At 42.7% G+C, this 19,907-nt stretch overlaps 1 protein-coding gene across 3 annotated transcripts in view; it reads right to left on the bottom strand.

Annotated features, from left to right (window-relative positions):
- RABGAP1L (RAB GTPase activating protein 1 like) overlaps positions 1 to 19,907 on the bottom strand; it is a 230,906-nt gene that overhangs the window by 38,634 nt on the left and 172,365 nt on the right. The gene's annotated exons all lie outside the window — the stretch shown is intronic.

Genomic DNA, 19,907 nt, shown 5'->3' with positions numbered 1-19,907 from the left:
ACAGGTGATGGAGGAACAAGGAAAGAACCAGACATCCCTGAGCCAGTATCAATATCAAGTAAAGGAATATTGAATCTTAGTGTGAGTTTTGAAAATTCCAACTTTTGGCTGTGATTTTACAGGATATTTGGGGCATACTTTGTATTTACCTAATGTAACCAATTGAGCTGAGCATATTTCCTCTTTCCCCATCCTTTTGTTTTTGCATAATAGGGTTTTTTTTTTCCTGTTTGGAAAAGCAAGGGGTGGTACCAGTGAGCTCCCCAACAGGCAAACTCTCCTCCAGCCTAATGGCCTCTGAGTGGTCCAGGCTAGTCTGGAGTAGTGAGAAAACTACAGAAACCATGCAGAAGGAACAGGCAGAAATTCCTCATCTTCCTTGGAGCATAATTTCCTGAAAAACAGCAGGCTTCTGCCACCTGTCTCCTGTGTCACCCCTTCTCTTTGGGGACCCTTTTTTATCTCCTTCCAGTTCCATGTCAGCAGACACCCACAAGCAACTCAGCTCCTCAACTCAGAGAAGTGGTGACAGCTCCAGAGCAGGGCCAGGTACCAGGGACCTTCCCACAGCTCCCCACAGCCATGGCCAGTGTCTCCTAAACCTGTGCTCTCACAGCCAAATCACTACCCTCCACACCTGAATGGGCAAACATTAACAACCTGTTTGCCATTGCAAGTGTCTCTGATATTCCCTGGGGCTACTAATCCAAGAACTGAATAATGCCTGTAGGACATTTAGACCACACAAATGTCATTTAGAGCTAAATTCCACAATAAACTCAACAGTACCTGTGAAATGTATTCTAAACTTGTTGCATTTATCGCTTCACTTGGTATTGAAAAGAAAAAATACGGGTTGAGCATATTATCCCAGACAATTAGCATAAGAGTTGTATAGGGATGTTTTGCACTTACAAGGATTCATAAATGGATTTCTGGCCTGGTTTCACTACAGGGTGATTTATTAGGGATTTCACCCAAACAGCCTGCTGTCTTTTCACTGACAGCAGATGATCAGCAAACAAAAGATACTAATTAACATTAATCAGCACATTAAATAGCATTAAATAGCAACATCTGTCACATGAAGAGAGTCACACAGGGCCCAGGATTCCAGCTTTCTCATTCTAAACCCACATTTGACTTTCTCAAGGTAGATATATCTCTCCATATTTTTTCATTTCCTTCCCAAAGAGGGATTGGTCCTTACCTATGTCCCTAAGGAAGCCTAATAAAGGTAAAATTAATGGAAAATGCAAAACTCTAAGCTGTACTATTACTGTTATAGTTTGCTCCAGTGCTGAACCAGCCATGCTGCACAGGGAGAATGCAGTGACATGTTTACCTGGATGACCTGAAGTGCCCTGCTTCAGGTCAGATTTTAGTATCTTTACTGACTAGCACTTTGCACCTGACCTTCAGTCTGGGACAAGAATAAAAAGGGGAAAGAAGGAAAGGCTGGAAATCCAGATGCCATGAGAAATTCTTGTAGTTAAGTAACAGGAAGAAAAGGCAGGACCCCAGCACAACCTCTGCTCACCAATCCCACAGGAGCTGCCCATGCACAAACTCACCTTGGCTGTGCTGGTTCCTCACTGACACCCTGACAGGAGCTCAAAGGGAAAGCTGAGACATTTCTATATGGAAGCAGCACAATGGTAATGGCATATTCCCAAAACAAAAAATAAATCTGCCCTGTGATTGCTTGAAAGATGAGATAAGGAGTAATTAAGACTGAAGTGATGTGGGTGAGCAGGAAATGGCACATGGTGTCAGCCAAACTGGGCTAAACCAGGCAGACCAGTCCTTCCCTGAAGTTTTAGCCAGTGTGACTGTGAGACACAGTCTAGACTGAGGCATGCCTGATGACTCTGAAATGAGATCATTTCATGCATTTTACATTAAAAGTACAAACTACTGACACCTTCCAGAAGAGTGGCACGTCCCTCAATGCTGGGGCTAAAAATCAAAGCATTAACTTGGAGGTCACAGGACTGAGTGCAGCCCAAAACCATCCAGTGAACAGCACTTGCTGGCAGATGCTGATACCAAAGGTAACAAACAGCCAGCTGGACAGAGAAGGGATTTGACCTGAGACCCCTTTGCTAGGAAAGGCAGAAGGCAGCTCAGTCTTTGTACTCCCCTGGAGAAATTCCCTGGCACTTTGAACAGGTCAGCTCCAGGGAAGAAAGGAAGATCAGGACCATGCAAGCTGATCAGCTGTGTAAGACTACCAGTAGTGTCCACTGATCTAAACTCCACATAATCCTCTGCCCCTGAATCCCTACTCATCATCATCCAGTACAGTGAAAGGGAAATTCTGTTCTCACAAGATGATTTGGGAAGACAAACTACTCCAGTACTTAACTGTGCTGATCTAGTCTCCCACTGGGAAAATCTGCATCTACATTTAATGCTTTAGTGTAACACAATGAGAAAAGCTTCTGTATTTATATGTGATTTAAAGATTACCCTGTCTTGATTTGACTGTTAATAAGCTTATTTTAAGAACTCAAATGGTATGTATGGAGGGACAGAGAAGGCAAATGCTATCAAAGAGCTTTGTGTGACAGTCAGGTATTTCTTCAGAAACCAGAGACCAGAGCTATTGCCATATATTTTTCTACCCTCCTCATCTGGCTTATTCCAATCTTGTCTCTTATTTAAAATCTTGACCATAGGTCTTGTATTACTTACTGCTATGATAGCTACTCAACTAAAAAAAAATGAGACACTCCCTAAAAAAATACCAACATATAAGGGATTGCTCCAGCTCCACAGGCCAGGATTTTCTCCCCATTTCCACGTGCTCAGGCAGGGCACAAAGTGCTGCTTAAGCTGAGCTCCCCTAGGAGCTCCCTCACTCCCAGTGCTCCTGTTGACTCCTCTCAATGTCCACCTAGAGGCCTATACTTAGAGACAAAAGTGAGCCATAATTTCCAATCTGTACTTCATTTTTAAGTACGTCTTTCATGTAGAGGAAGTGTTTGTGCAAAATCTGTTTCGCAAGAAATGCAAGGGAAGTGCTGGTAATGAGTGAGAGCTAGTTTCTGCTTCATCTAAAGGAAGAAAACCCCATCAAAGAAAGAAAAACAAAGGATGCAATAAAATTTAGAATGATTTGCAAAAAAAAAAAAGTTTTTAAAAAGAGGTTTCTATCACCATAAAATACCTTAATATATTTCCAAAGTATGTATTTTATAGGCTCACCATGCTTACTTTCACTCTTTGCAAAGTCAGTGAAGCAAAATAAACCAGCTCACAAGAAGGTAATAACTTACATGAAAAAGAAAAGCTGTGTTGCTGTGTGAATTTCATATGTCATATAAGTCCAGGTACCTACACAATGGTTTGAAAGGTTCTAGATGTCCTTCTCTCATTTGTGGCAGAATAACTACTTCCAATTATTCAATCACAGAATGGTTTGGAAAGGACATTTAAAGATCAACCTGTCCAACCCTGTTGCAATGAGCAGGGACATGTTTAAAAATAATTCCTTTTGGAAAGCAGTGAAAGATTTGATCACCTTTCTCAGACATAGAATCGCAGATGAAAAATGTGTTATGGCTGTTTCTTGAAATGCCACACAGTATCTTTCTTCTGTAGCTATTTCTTACTGCAGAACCTTCCCAGAGAAATACACATGGACTTTTTAACACTCCTGGCACTGGCAGAGCTGCCTGGGGATGGCAACTGATTTATCAGGACATTAACTGGACTCCCCCAGCTGTAAGGAGAGGGAAACAAGAGAGTCCCTCTGGTGACACTTGTTCAGCCTGACACGAGGCTGAAGGTATCTCATGGGGAAAACTAAACCTCAAGGCTTAATTTCCTTGATGCTAGTTAGAACTGTGAAATGGGAGAAAAACCAGGAACAGATCTGAGTCATTTTTCTTATCTCTCCTAATTAAATGTAACAGCAGCAAGAGAAAAAGCCCACTGTGAGCTGGAGATGGAATGCCCTAACTTGGTCTCTAAGTGCCTTTGGCCATCCCTTATCAGCAGTGCATGGCAAAACATCCAGGACATTTTGTTGGGCAATACTATGATTTTTTTTTTTCTCACTTTTTAAATGTTTTTCATTTTTCCAGTAAGAATGCACAACTGGTGCTCTGTTTATTGGTACTGTTTGCATTCCTGTGTTCTTCTTGAATCTTTCAGAGATACAGGAGCTCAGTGTATAGAGAGCTGGCAGGGCCCACTACCACCAAAGAGAACAAGAGTCTGCAGCACAGATCAGGGATCAGCACAGCCACGGGGCAGCTGTGTCTCCTGCAATGCCCCTGTCAGCTCAGTTTAATTTGCCCTTTTTCAGCACTGCAGATCACCCCACATTTTACCAGAGCTCTGAAAGTTCAAGAGTGACAGCTGAGCGTGCCAGGTGGGAAAAGCCAGAATGAGAAATGCAGAAATCCTCACCCATCCAGCCACTTGTCTGCTTCTGGGTGAAATTCAAGATTTTAAACATCATCTCATGTTCCCTAATTTTCTGACATCTCCCCATAGGAAAGATCCTATTCTTCCTAGCTTCAGCAAAAGAAATTAAGATGTATTGACTCACCTTTTCAAATGTTCCTGAAAAACCCTCTCAGGGCAGTAGACCCCTGACACAAACAGCAGAGCTTGGCTTGTGAAATTTTAGATGTATTAAAAAACTACATGGTGCTGCTGGTCAGCAAAGGCTTTATAATCAGCACCCTCTGGGTGTAAAGAAGTGGACACCCCAGTGACAGATGTGTCATAAATGACAAGACCAAGAGTCCATTTTGAAAAAATGAGAATACATCATGAGCCACTCAGATATAATTCAGCTTTCCAAATGGGTAACTGAATGTTTAAAATAAATAAGAAGAAAATTCAATCTGGACTTAAAACATCACCTTCCTCATCTCACTTCAATATAAAAAAAGTTACATCTGGCCTTGTGCACAACCCCTGTTTTGCAGGACTGTATGTACAAACCCAAGTGTTCATGTTCTCTCTGTTCTTCTCCAGAGAGTCAGGTAATAGCTGGATCATCAAAGCAGAAAAATTATTTTTTGGCAAAAAGAATTCACGGAATCACAGAATAACGAGGTTGGAAGAGACCTCTAAGAACATCAAGTCCAACCTATGCCCTAACACCACTAGACTATAGCACCAAGTGCCAAGTCCAGTCTTTTTTTAAACATTCCACAATGAAAACTATAGCAGTTAGACAGAGAAGCTGTCAGTGTAGCCAAAGGCTGTAGGGAGAGGCCCAAAAGGCAACATCTGTTGATGAAGTATAGTCCAGAGACTGAGCTCCATGAATGTTGGCTCTGCTTTGTGAAACTAAAAGGAAATGGGGAAAAACCAGTTTGGTCCCTGTTTGTTCCAAATAAATCTCTACAGGATTCACTCACTTCTTTCTCAAGCTACAGAATTTTGCAGGAGGTCCAAAACACTGGAGCTTCTGAGAGGCTCTGAGTTGTCTCAAGTTTTCACTGGGGAGTGTGGCAGTGCTTTCAGCAAAGACAAACAGGACAAACACAGCCAGGCTGTGGTGCAGTATTCCTGCCTAATGCTTTCCTGCTTGTGAGAATGATTCTCTGCTTGCCAAGGAGGTTCTCTGGGCAGTGCAGGATGTAGCAGAGCACACCAACCACTTCCAGATGTGCTGGTTTGGGGAGCACATCTGGAACAAATGGCACAGCAACATCTTCATTACACCTCTGCTCTCCTCCACTAGCACGTGTAGCCACTATCAATGCCCTGCCAGTTTAGCTGTGCATGCACACTCCATCAGCAGCCTGCTCCTGCTGTGGATAGAATTTCAGTCAAAGCTGTGCCCTGGCTGGGATCCCAAGCCTGCCCTACAAAAATGCAGCTGGTCCTGCAGAACTGCCTGTGCAGCAGGGCTCTCCCTTGCACTGCTGGGCAGGGAAGGAAAACCATCTCCTCACTCTTGGCAGAGCTGGTTAGGCTACAGGAAGCCTGGAATGTGGACACTGCTGAAATTAAAGCAGCCAGAAATAAAGTAAGCAGAAAAATGGCTTAGAGCCATCTTTGTTCTGACCCTTTTTATTTCCATCAAAGACTGCTGTGATCAAACACCAGGTAAGCAATCCATGGCCAGCTATGCCTTTAAAACATACTTCCATCACACTCCTGGATGCCACTCCAGCTCAGCAAATATCCTGAGAAGTTTGCTCAGTTGATGAACAGGAAAAACAGGGCTGAGGATGGTGCTGGACAAGCAGCTGTGCAAGCCAAGGCACCCTGGTGCAACCTGGAGCCTTGTGGCTCTGCTTCTGTGGTAGGGAAGAGATCTGTCTAACTGTGTAAATAAGATGCATAAAGAAATAAATAAGAATTGGAGTGGGCTGGAAAAAAGCACCCAGACCCAGACCCTGGCCTTTTCAGTATCTTGCAGGTCGCTTAGCAACAGGCTGGCTGCTGCAGGGTAAAAGAGCATGAAATCATCATCCTTCCAGCTGAAGACAAACTGAATGGAAACGTGGGGAGGTGGCCTTTTCCTGGCAGCAGTGAGGAAAGAAGTAACTGCTGAATCTGATCCTGTGGGCATCCTTTTGGAGGGGTTCCTAAATGCAGGGGCTGTTAATTAATGTGGCTGAGAGGCTTCGTCCTGCCAGCAAACTGATAAATTCCAGAGCATGCCTGGGAAACCAATAATTCAATCTTGATTAAAATGATGTCTGTCACAGTCACCTCCTGGGTTAATTACTTCTTAACCATCTTAAATAGCTCAAACCCAATGCTGTTGGACTCCCCTGGCTATGTTAGTGCCAGCTGACCACAGAGCATGTTTTCAGTGGCAGTAACCTAAAACATTTCCCCAGCATTGCATGTTCAGGTTTGTATCACCATACCATCTCTGCATTCACTACAGGAACGTGCACCCTGTGAATCTTTAAGTAACTGAATCTCAGCAATACAAACCCACTTATTCTGGCCAGGTAATTCTTCTCCAGCCTTCTGGAACAGCCTTGTATGGACACAGAAGAGGATCATTATATAGACAGCAGCTACTAGAGAGAACTGAGCTATGAGAGCAGCAAGAACAACATGTGGACATCTAGTGGAGGATTTAAATGAGAGTTCTGAATAAAAGATTTCTCTGGGTCACCTAATCTGAGGCTGGAGTGTATCATCCACTGCTCCATGCAGCTGGATCCTGGCAGCAAGGCACAAGCAGGGACCTGTGTGGCACCCTGAGGATGCTGTGGGATGGTGGCTGGGGCTGAGCAGCTTGGCCAGGAATCCAGCAGGGACAGCAAAGGGAAAACACAGAGGCCTTGCTCCCTGCTTTATACACACACAGCACAGTGACAACTCATTTCACTCCTTATTTACAGATTATTGTGTGGCACTTCAGCAACAGTGAAAACCATCTGGGGGCTGCCAGTGAACCAAATTTACTTGGAGCAGGGAAACTTCTCACCTGCATTTTATCCTCCTGAGTGCCCCTTCACACCACTTAATCTTTCCTGTGATGGGGTGGAGGGTTTAGAAGCCATCCTCAGTTCCATAGGCAGGAAATTACATAGTATAGAGCAGGATGGCTGCTTTCAATCCTTACAACTTTAAAAATGACTTCAGTGTCCTTGGGAGCTGCACACAGAGATGCATTTGGCAATATTTTGTTTCCCTCTTTGTCTGGGGTTGAAAGGGAGGCGACTGTGGCTCAGTGAGTGAACACTTACATGAGATACCCTCCATTTCCTTAATGAGCCTATTAAGTGACTCATCAAAGGGAGAGACACAGAGATACCTGACTGCACTGAGATATTCCTGGTGCACACAAAACAACCCATATGCTACAGAGTTAATTGGGAATAATGTGATTCCAGTGCTACAGAAGTACATAGATGGAAAATACCTTGTCACTTTTCCTTTTTGCAGGTTGGAGTTGTCTGTGCCTGAGCTCACAGCTCCAGTTTTTCCTCCTCTGAACGAGGGATGGCAAAATCCTGCTGTGACACATCCATCTCTGGGGTATTTGCAGAGTCAAGCACCTGGTGGAACTGTTCCTCCTCCCTGAGCCTGAGCAAAATCCATGACTGAAGGAGGAGAATCTTGGTTTAGGTCACAAGAACCAAAGACCATATCAAAATTCAAATGGAATTTTATTTTCTGCTTTCCTAAATGAGTCCCTGAAGGTGTGCATGCCAGGATTTAATCTGTCCAAGGAGATTAAAAAGTACTGCTATATTAACACACATACACCAGGCATACATCAGCTCACATCACTCTCTACCACACTGCATTTTATTTACAAGGTTAACTATGATCCACTGTTACACATTTCCCAGAATCTTGTGTTCTGATTGTGCATTAAGAGTGGAGCAAGGAAAGCAGGAAGAGCAAATACCATCAATAAAGCTTAGGAGACTGAAAGAGATGCATTAAAACACATGCCTGTTTCTCCTGAAATGTCACTTTATGTCAACTGCCATGGTTTCCAGACTGTCAGAATTAAATTATATTGTAATCACATCCTATTTGCACAAGGTCACAAGAATGAAAGCTTAGTACTTCCCTCCATTACAGGTGCTATATGTTCTCACACTCCTGGAACAGGCAAGCCTCCTTTTCTAATGGCAACAATTTTGTTTGCAGCATAAAATGCTGGTTTAAGTCCATTAGTGCAAGGTGAGGCACATTAAAAAATTAAGAACTATCATTATTGATGTTTCTGAGAAGTGTCCCAGAGCACAGATGTCTATATCCTCTTCCTAATCCTTACTGCTCACTTTGTATCCTACCAGCACCAAAAAGGGAACAAACACAGACCCAGACCCGTGTAACGTTACAGGAGGTGCTTGTTTTACTCCAGCCCTCACCAGTGAGTACAGATGTGTGAAACCCTTACATCAGGGACTTGAACATTTCTCTGGTGTCTTCACCTTTCCAGCAGTTTTCCCCCAAATTCCTATGACAGTGTATAATCTTGTATACTATTCCTGATATGCATGATGGATCAAAGGTTGAAAATCCACCAGTCATACAGGTAAACAGTTGTGTTGTTTAAACAGGGACACTGCAAACACTGTGTGGTGTGAAAAATGCCAATCACTTGTTTAAAAATTTTAAAAGTTTAATAGTAATAAAACAGTTATAAAAACAGGAATAAAAATAAGAGCGATAAGAATTTGGCCAGAGTTAGGACAATAAAAGCAAAAAATTACAGATGTCTGGATGCTCCCAGAGACTAAGCCACGAAAAGCATGCTTTGTGAACAAAGGATTAACCCTTAAAAGCAACAGTCTGTTGCATATTCATATATCTCATACATGATGCATAAATTCCTTGCAAACTAGCAATTTTTCTGGTTTTTGTCAACTTTTTCCTCTTAATCCTGGTGGCTCCTTAAAGATGGAGAGGAGGTGGGAGGATGTTTGTCTTTTCTGATAAGGAGACAGGAACTCTTAAGGTGTCTTGTTGCTGTTATCTCTGTGCAAAGAATTTCTTGATTACCTCACCCCTTTCTTGAGCTATAAAAAATACCTTACATTGCAGAGTTTCTATTACAACATTATGTTCTAACCTAAAACTACATCTACCACACTACTAAAAAGAGGATTAATACAAATTAAGACAAAATAACTTTCCAACATAACACATACAGCCTTCAATTTAGTATTTGCAAAGAGCCAATCATTTAATGTGCATTTTCACAGTGGCAAAGTCCTTCTGCCAGATAGGACCATTACTAACATTCTGTGGATGTCACAATAAAGAGAGACTGAAGGAAAACAGAGAGGGACTCTTGGCTGCTCCAGGGGGAGCCTGGGCTCCCAACAAGTCCCTGTGTCAGCTCCCAACCCAGTGGTGGATCCATAAATGTGCTGCTCCTTGCCATTAGAGACTCAGCCACCAGAGGAGATGTTGCTTGATGGAGAGAGGGATGGATGAGAGCAGCACAACATGAGCTGGGTTCTGGCACAGCCCACAGCCAGCCCTGCTCCCAATTCCCCTCTGCAATTACTGCTGCACCTGGGATGAGCATTTTCCCTCCAGGCTGGGAGCTCCTCTGCTCTCACAGCAGGGGTGGAGGTTTTCCAGGGTCACCAAGTGCAGGCAGCACCTTCTTCCCTTTTACATCCCCAGCCCTGACCAGAAGTGTGTTTGATCAAGTCTTGAAGCACTTGGATTTGTGATGCTGGCTGGAGAAGATGGCTCTGGTGCATAGTGGGACAAAAGGAAAAAAAACATATGGCTAAACCAGATCCCCCTCAGCTAGAGAGTCATTGCCTTTGCAGAACCCCTGTCAGAATTCTGGGAAACACAAACTGTGCCAAGGAAGATGCTCCTTTCCCACCACATATCCTTCCTCCTGTAAAAGAAACATGCCCTGCTTCACACTGTGCTTACAAAAGGGGAAAACGAAGCAAGTTCTCTTGAAGGAAGTTCATTACAACACAAATCTACATTTCACTCTGCATTACAAGAAAAACGAGGGCCAAATTTGCCTCAGAGCTTCCTGCTGCTACTTAAAGCAACAGTTTTTGTTTCCCTACAAACTTACCCGAGTATGATGGTCTGGACAAGCAGCTGGAATGAAGTAAACTATGTTGGGATCTGTATTCAGATTCTGTATGCAGCTCCTTTCAGTGAGAGAAATCTCTTTCAGCACTGCCTCATGAGGAAACACATCACACTTACTGTTTTCAGGACTATTTCACATTTGAAAGTAAGGCAGTGGTGACAAGGCGATTGAGTTTTTTCCCCATTTCTGACAGGTAAATTGCACAGTCATCAAAAGGAACAGCCCGACAATAAAGTTTTTGTGTGTCATTGACAGTGGGAGAAGAAATGAGCCCGAGGTAAGGGAAGCAGGTTCTCAGATGCTGAAGCACAATTCAGTGCAGTGCTTGCAACAGGCGCCTGGGGCACACAGGAGCAAGTGGAACATGACATCCTCATCAGGCACGTAGGAAGCAAAGCCCTGATCCCTTCTCCAGCTCTTCCCACTGCTCTTGAAGGGCTGAAATAGCATCAGTATTCCCTGCTGGGGAAAGAGGGAGCATCCTGGTGGCACAGTGAAGTGCCTTTCTCAGTCTGCCATCGAATCGTTCCCCACAAGGCTGCAGGGTAAGGGCATTGATCTCGTGCTCTGAGCTGTGGGGTGACCAAAGGATTTCTGAGATCCTAAAGGAGCTGTTCAGGCAGCTGCTTGACTCTGTGAAGAACATCAGCTGTAGTTTAACTCTTTTTCCCCAGAGGTTGATGCACTAAGCTCTGAGCCTCTTCAAGTAATGCCAGCCCCAGTGTGTGTGTCTGTGTGTGTGTCTGTGTGTGTGTTAGTGAACACACACCTGGATTTCTCACACAGGGAAGGAGTGAGGAGCCCCCTCCAGGCTGGGGCAGCTGCACCTGGGCTGGGGGACTCTTGAAGCTGAAGATTTTGCAGCTCTGTTGTCACAGTAACTGAGTGATTTAAGCTGACACTGGCCCCCGAGCCTATACTGAAGTCATGCCTATACTTCCAGGTTTAGAGATTATTTATTAACACAGAACTACAAAATTATTTGGGTTGGAAGGGACCTTAAAGCCCATCTTATTTCGATCCCTGCCATGGGCAGGGACACCTTGCACCATCCCAGGTTCCTCCAAGCCCCATCCAGCCTGGCCTTGGGCACTGCCAGGGATGGGACAGCCACAGCTTCCCTGGGTACCCTGTCCCAAGGGCCTCACCACCCTCACATGGAAGAATTCCTTCCCAATATCCAATCAAAATCTACTCTCAGTTTGAAGCCACTGCCTCTTGTCCTGTCACTCCATGCCCTTGTAAACAGTTCCTCTCCATATTTCCGCATCTATACTAATTATTAGGCTGATTAATAACTTGGAGATGAGATTTTCAGTTTTTTCATGGCTTTTGACTAACTTGCAGAATCAAATTGTGGTTAAAAATTACTGTCCAGGAAATTGCATTAATTAATTAAGCAAAGGAAGTTGAAAGAATAACAGACAGCTAGCACAACGCAATGAGGTCTGATTTTCATCTGCTGCTTGAACAGCTGGATAGAATGAGGTACCAGCCAGATGTAATCTACTTATGCCCAAACATAAACAAACTTAACAACATAAACAATGTAACACCATGTTTACCATACTACTCAATCTCCACAAGAGAAACAAGGCTACAATAAGCTAAAAATACAAGCAATTAACTGTAGAAAACCAGAGAATCCTGAAGCAATCAGGAGATCCTAAAAATGTGAATATTGCCTTTATAGAGCACCCAGCTACAGTCCTGCTCCAGTAGCTACACACTGCTCAGAGAATATCCAAGTAACTACTTGCTGAATTTAATTTCCAACAGTGTCAATAATGCCAAAAACAACGCCTGGGGTTTGTAGTGGCAAGTTTTTAATAAGACTTTCAGCTCTAAAAGTTGCTGTCCCTGCAGAGCTCTGCGTTTATTAAATGCAGTCACTGTCTCCTATACTTAGTTTTGTTTGTCCCCTCATTTTCCAAGCAGAGAAATAAATCCAAGTGCAGGTGCCTGAGAAATCAAACACCAGCAAAAGTACATGAAGACAGTGCCCCCAGTGCCTCTTCTGTTTATTTGCAAAAGCCCTGGGGGGAATAAGGGAAAATTGTTAGGCTTTGCCTTTTCTTTTCCTTCTCCTCCCAATTATTTTTATCAGTTTAGCTCTAGGTCTCAGCACAGTGCTTCAGAATTTGTCACCCCATTTAATTTGCCAAAAACCAAAAAGAACCCAGTGTCCCATCCCAGCTGCTCAGTGTGCTACACAGAGAGTGAATCACTGCTTTCCCCCAGTCACTGCATGAGCCATTAGCTCTGGATTATTGGAGCTGTCTGCAACAGAGAATCACAGAATGGAATCACAGAATGGTTTGGGTTGGGAGAGATCTTAAATCTCATCTTGCTCCACCTCTCTGCCCTGGCAGGGACACCTTCCACTATCCCAGGTTGCTCCAAGCCCTGTCCAACCTGGCCTTGGACACTGCCAGGGATGGAGGAGTCACAGCTGCTCTGGGCAACCACACCAAACCCCACCCATGGCTGTTTCCACAAACTTCATTTTTTAAAAAATATGTAAGATCTGCAGGAATAAAATGACCACAGCATTTCTGAGACACATACTGATCAAAAAAGACAAAAGGCAACTTGAATTTTTTCCCTAAATGCAGTCACTTCCAAGTGCACGTATTCTAAGACTTCTAGACGTAAGAAATAAAAGATAATTCTCTGTGGGTGCCCTGAACTCCCAGCAGTCAACAGAGCTTCTTCCTCTGCTTTTCAGAGGTGAGAATTCAGAGTTTCTCAAGTCACAGGAGTTGAGTTCTAAAAGAATAAAGATACAGTATTTTTCAGGGTCATAGACAACAGCAAAACTTTGGCTGGAAAGGGTCGTGCCTTGGCCCCAGTGTCTTTTGCATATAAAAAAATACATTTCTTCAGAATTACTACACTGATTACTGCCAAGCTACTCCCTCAGACCTGACTGCCTGAAAGATACCCAAGAGAAGCACAGAGGAATTTCCACCTCCAGGGATATTCTGCCATCTTAAGTCTCAACAGTTTTTTTGATGCTAAAGTCAGTATCAAGGAACACTTTGCCAGCATAAACATGGGGTGCAGAGCTTGTTGCCAGGCATTTCTGAATCTGTATTTTTACCTACACCTCTTTCTCCACAAAACGTGAAATCTTGTGGGGTTGTTCCTTTTAGTTATGGTTGCAACCACCGATGCTGGGATACATTTCTTCCTCTACAGCCTCTTTTGCACCACAGAAGTGTCTTTAAAAAGGACACCATCTTACTGGGAGAGTAAGGGGTACTGCAAACCTGCCAGGAACCATCATCACAGGCTTTCTTCATAGTCAAACTCAAGGCATTCTTTGGGAAAATCAGTTACTGGGTTGGTTTCCTCCAAAGAAAGAGTTGACATCTTCTCCTCTAAAACACTAGTTTTGAGCACTGTGCTGTCAATAGGAATTCCAGTCACTGCTGCTGCCCAACATACAGCCCACTGCAAGGACAGAACTTTGTGTGAGATATTTTAATGTGCCACCTCCCAGGGGGTGAGTCAATGCTTCAGCCAACCTGCATCTGGGATTGGAGTTCAGCTTGGGAAAAGGTTCACTTCCTCTTACTTCTAGAGCTATTTTAGACACATTCTGGCAAAGACGCCAGAAGACAGAGCTGTCAAGCAGTGTGACTCCCTGCCATCTTCATCTCCTGCTCTCTGAACTATTTTCAGACCCAAGGATGGAAAGCAGCTCTTATTTATCCACAGGAAGGTGCCAGATTGAAGAAGCTCAGGCCAGAAGGACCTTCTGAGGATGCTCTCCTGCTCCCACTTGGAACAGGACATCTGCTGCCATACTGAAAAGCTCTGACTCCTGATGCACCAAGGTGAACAAAATGGGTTTAGGTGCTCTGCTGAACCATGGAGCAGCTTTCAGGTACCCTCCTTACCTTGCTGAATGAAACCACTAAGAATTTGGGCAAAGTGATAAAACTGCTGGGATAGAGACAATAAATGTTTCAACTTTTCTACATCAAACTTTTACAGTTCTTGGAAGACCTTCACACTGCAACTCTGCTCTGGTCGATGGCACTGCTCACAAGTACATATGTCAGCTAGTGACTAATACAAAGATACCAAAATATTTTTACTCACTCAGGCTGCAGAACTACTTTAAATTGTTAAAATGTTATTATACTTAACTAATAACAATAAAATTCTATTCCTTTCCTATTGATAGAGAATTAGTTAGGTACCTTTTTTGCTGTCCCTTACAATGCCAACTCAGTGCAAATGAAAGAAAAACCAGACCAACCAACCAAAGTAAAATAACTGAACAGTTTTACTAATGCTTAAACACATTGAAAACATAGACTCACTACTGGGCAACATGTCTGCTCACTGGAATATTAAATAAATATCATAAGTTAAAATAAAGAAACACTTCAAGTTCAAACTGTTGTTTTAAATTAACAACATTGCTTTCTATGGTGTAAACATTTATTACCAAGATTACAATCACATTTAACATCCAACTCCACTGCAGGCACTTCAATCTCATTTCCAGGTGCTGGCTCATTGTGGTGGCCCACATCACAAAGCCAAGCAGAAAGAAGGAAACTGGAGCTGCAAGCAGGACAGGAATTAAAAAACATGACCCTTGTCACCAGGAGAAGTGGATCTGCACTTCAGAGATAACAGCACAGACATAACAAGGGCAAGACATAACTGATCATTGGATTTAATAAGAAATTGCATACAAGCATTGCAGGCTTTTCTATAGATCTAAACCAAATCCTTTTCTATTTGGTTTGGCCTTTTCTGAAGAAGTTGATAAATGAGCAATTTTTAACCTGTCCTTTATACTGAAAGGTTAAATAGATATAACACTGGTACAACCAATGGCTGTCCAGTTTCAGGGCCTTTCTGCAGTGACCTCCTTTGTTTTTCTGTTACATTTTGTGTTTTCTTACCATGATAGCAAAATCCCCAAGTAACTGGATAAGTACACACGTACAGAGATAAGCACAGAGAGAGAGAGAGAGAATGCTCTAGAGAGAAGAGAGAGCAAACCAGCTATTTTTAATCCTACCCATTGAAAGTCACATAAATCGGTAGGTGAGTTAAACCATGCCTGTAAAAATTCACATCCAGATAGAAGATCAACAGAGGTGTGAAGCAAGTCAGTCATCCCCATCAGTAAGGAAAGCCTCAAATCACCACTCTCAATTGAAAACATTTATATTGCAACATTATAAAGTAAACCTGCTTTAAATGTCACCAAGGAACAATTCTGAAATGAAAACAAGCTTAGCACAGCTCCTGCTACTGTAGCCTGCTCTCCTTGATTCTATTATCCATGGCCCAGGTGCCAGCTCCAGCTGTGGGTGACAGCCTTGTCAGTAGAGTGAGAGGTGACAAAAATGTGTGTTTGCTTTGCACTGGGAAAGGCACTGTTCTTATTCAGAGCCATTTGCTGGTCTCATTGAAGGTGCTGAGAGCGCAACCTCGTAATGCCAATATTGTCCAAAAGGGAGATTTGCCTGGTTGGGAAGAAACTTCTCTTATAAGAATTTCAGTTTTTGAGCTCTTTCCTGCTACTGAGGATGGTGAAAGATGAGGCTGTAGTGCCTGAACCAGGTAACAAAAGGTGTCTGTACAGATGCTGCCCCACCACAGAACAACCTTCCCTGCAGGTTCCTGTGTCTCTCATCCCACGTGTTCACCTCACCTTCCCTTGGCACAAGGGGTGACACCCCACAGGTAATTCCGAGGATGTCCCCACCTCTCCATCTGGCATTTCAGAGCTGCAGTGTAGCACATTCTGAATTTCCAGAGCTAACACACACACGGTGAATGTCAGCTCTGCTCCGTTTCCACATGCCATGGGACAGTCATGGAGAAAGGGGCACAACTCCCTGAATTCACTGGGAAATGACAAGCCAGGGAATGTTCATATGGAGATCTCCCAGTGAGACTTTCTCCTGTTCCACAGCTCACCTGCCTGAAGCCAGGTGTAAGAACACAGGTGATGGGACTCCTCTATTAAAATCCAAGGTCATTCCAAGTTCTTTAGGATGCACATGGATCTGTGCAAGAGGAACTGCAAGAAGATACAAAAGGCAACTGAGGCAGATGCTGTGAGCATGAAGAATTTGGCAGATGTTTTCATAAAATAGCACCATTAGGATCAACCTTCACGAAATCTAGAAGAGGGTCTTACTTCATTCATTCATTTATCAAATTGGGCTTCCAGAGACATAGAAAAAGTTCTGAAAACTCTTGTAAAGACAGAAAAATGAGGAAAGTAAAAAAAAAAAATCTCCTCCCCAAAGCGTAAGCATAAAAATCTTTCTACAATTACAAATACAGGCTATATTATTTCTTTGACCCTATTATGTCATAGTATGAATTAGTTCAAAATGCTCTTCAACAATGGAATATGACCCAACAGCTCTGCAGGAAAACACTACCATTAATTCTAATTCCAGTGACTGTCCCAGTGGTTTACTAGTAAATGACTGAAATCCAGACCTAGTGAATAACCACCAAAAGTAATACTTAATTGAAAAAGTCATTCTCAAGCACATTCTACACAGATATTTCATTTAATAGCAGATTTTTCCTTGCATCTGCAGATCTACTCTTTAGAGAAAGATAGATACCAATTCCTTTTTTTTCCAAAAGCAGTATGATAGAACTATGAAAGTCCAATACACCACTTTCAGTACTTTCAAAATCCAAGCATTACATCTTGAAATCAATTGAAAAGTTGTGAAATTAAGGAGAAAAAACACCAAAAAGTTTTAAATTTGCCTTCTGCAGGACTAGAAGTAGCTCAGCTAAAGCTCAAGAAAAAAGTAAGCAAGGAGAGGTGGATTTTTATTACATGTTAAACTCCTGTTTTGTTTTGCAGTAATGTGGGGACAAAATTAAAAGAAACACTGGAAAAAAATACAGCTCATTATGAAGCCTTGCCACAAAACAGTTCTGGTTTTAGGTTTTTATGCCTGTGTAATTAGCTGAGAAATCTGAAGAAAATCCTCCATTCACTTACTGTGTGATACTTGCTCTAAAACCATCTATTGTTTAGTCTACAAGTACTAATACAGCCCACAAGACACACAGTGCCTCTTTCATATAGCACAAAAAAGCAGTTTAAGGGTCTGGTGTGGCCTTTTTTTTTAACAGAACAAGTTTTGCTACATTCAACAAGACAGACTACTGCTCTTCATACAACCTCTGTGCTCCCTGGGACTCTGCCACTGGTGATGAACAAGACCAAAATCTCCTGTTTGAGCATGTCAGCTCCTGCAATTATTGGCACCTGTTGGTAAATAAATCCAAGGATTCTAACATCTAATTATAGAATCATGGCCTGGTTTAGGTTGGAAGTGATGTCTGGAGAGCATCTTGTCTAAACCACCCCTTTGAAGGAGGGTGGCCTACAGCAGCTCACACAGGGCAATCTGTGTTTTGAGTGTCTCCACAGATGGAGACTCCAAAACCACCTAAGCCAACACATTCCTGTCCCTCCTAGACAGTACAGAAAACATGCCCAAAAGCCAATTTATTGTCATCAGTTGAGAGGATGCTGGGCCACACTGACGACTCCACAGTCACTGCTCCTCATCCTCATCCCACACCAGAGACCATGGCCAGACAGATGCTTCAGTGCCATGGGTGGCACCTGTGGCAAGGGTGCAAGTGAGAGGAGACACACTCATTTAAAATGTTTCACCCTCCCTCCAGCAGGGTCTTGTGCTGAGTTTCCTCACATGAAGTTCCTGAAGTCTTTGACAGGATGAGCTGTGTGCTCAGGGAGCCAGCCCTAAGCACACCAGAGCAGCAGGTACTGACACAGCAGAAGGTGACTTCAACCCCCGACAGCCCCAGGTCTCAGCTCTGAATTCTCTCTCCTTTTCAGCCATTCCTACTAATCCTCACACACTTCTCTAACACATAAAGGGGTAACTTGACTCCATGTTTGTGGCACTCACCTGGGCTTTTCTCTTAACCAGAATCCACAGTGTGTGAAATCCTGTGTATGCAGTGAATTCACTGTCAAGCCCTACCCTTTCCTGTCCACTCACAGTTCACAATGTCTTTTCTCATAACTGGCCCCAGGTGCTGAACCCTGAGCACTGAGCATCAGCCTCAGGTGCATTTCAAAATACTTCCCCAATAAAGCACATCATGCACACATACATTCAGTACTAAATTAAAAACTAATGACAAATAACATCATGTGACATACAATGGATTGAAAATAGAAAAGAGAGAAATAGAAAAGAGAGAAATAGAAAAGGAGAAAGGCACGAGAAAATCAATAAATAGCTCTTCCAACAGGTACCATGAAGATTTCTACTTCAACCTCCCAGCAGAAAATACACCCCGAGTAAGCAGCATAAACTTAATTCCCCCGTACTAGCCAAGTCCTTAAATTACTCATTTTCAACAACCAAGCAGAGGACTAAATACTGAATATCAAACTGCAGCCTTGTACTCACAAATAGTCTCTTTCAGCATCAGAGCTGAATTCCAAGTACAATTTTCCTAAAATGTTTCAACAGATTTTCTTTTCCTTGGCTGGAATAAACATTCAGATGGCAAGACCTATTTTTTCATAAGATCAGTGCTTTAACCAGAAGGGAAAAAGCCCTTGCTTAATAAATGATGAAATTAAGCAGCACAAGGGAAATTAACAAATATATTGAGAGAGGCAATAAAAATATAAAAAGAGGCAGAGTGTTGCATGAACATTCTTCCTAGTGGGATGTTTTCTGTCCATCACTGGGCCACACCAATATGCACTTCCCATCAGAGCTCACATTCCAAGAAATTACTAAAACACTTTTTCTCCAAGATCAAACATAAAGTCCCTCCATAGCAATACATATTTCAACCAAAAAAAAAAAATAAAAAAATTCCAGGACCTTCCAAGGACCTTTATGAACCTCTGCAGCCATTTTAAACAGGTTTCTTCCCTCAACAGCTTGCAGTCATGCTTCTCAAATTTGGTTCAAATCCAATATGTTCAGAGTAGCCTGACTTCTGACAGCAGAATCTTGGGTAAGGTAGAATAAAAAAACATATTCTATCTTGGTAAGCCTGATATACAAACAAAACTCATTTTTACCTGAATTCAAATGTATTATACACAGCACTCAGCAGATAAGCAGCTTCTGAGCAAAACAAATAATATCTGAGCTCTGTTTGCATGATTATCATACAGTGATTAATTGGTTTACTGCAGTCACTGTTTATAAAACAAATAAGGAATTAGTGAGTTCTGATAGTTGTTGATAATGCGCCGTTTTTCTGCTTTAATTATTAGCTTGTACCCAAGCAGACAAAGAGAGAAAAGATCAGATTCACTTTCTTTAAAGACAAAAGGTGTGTGTGTAATCATACAAACATA

Source organism: Lonchura striata, chromosome 8 (genome assembly GCF_050655825.1).
Source record: "Lonchura striata isolate lonStrDom1 chromosome 8, ASM5065582v1, whole genome shotgun sequence".
NCBI lineage: Eukaryota > Metazoa > Chordata > Aves > Passeriformes > Estrildidae > Lonchura > Lonchura striata.
Note: the sequence above shows the minus strand (reverse complement) of the source record. Positions and strands in the feature narration are given on the sequence as shown.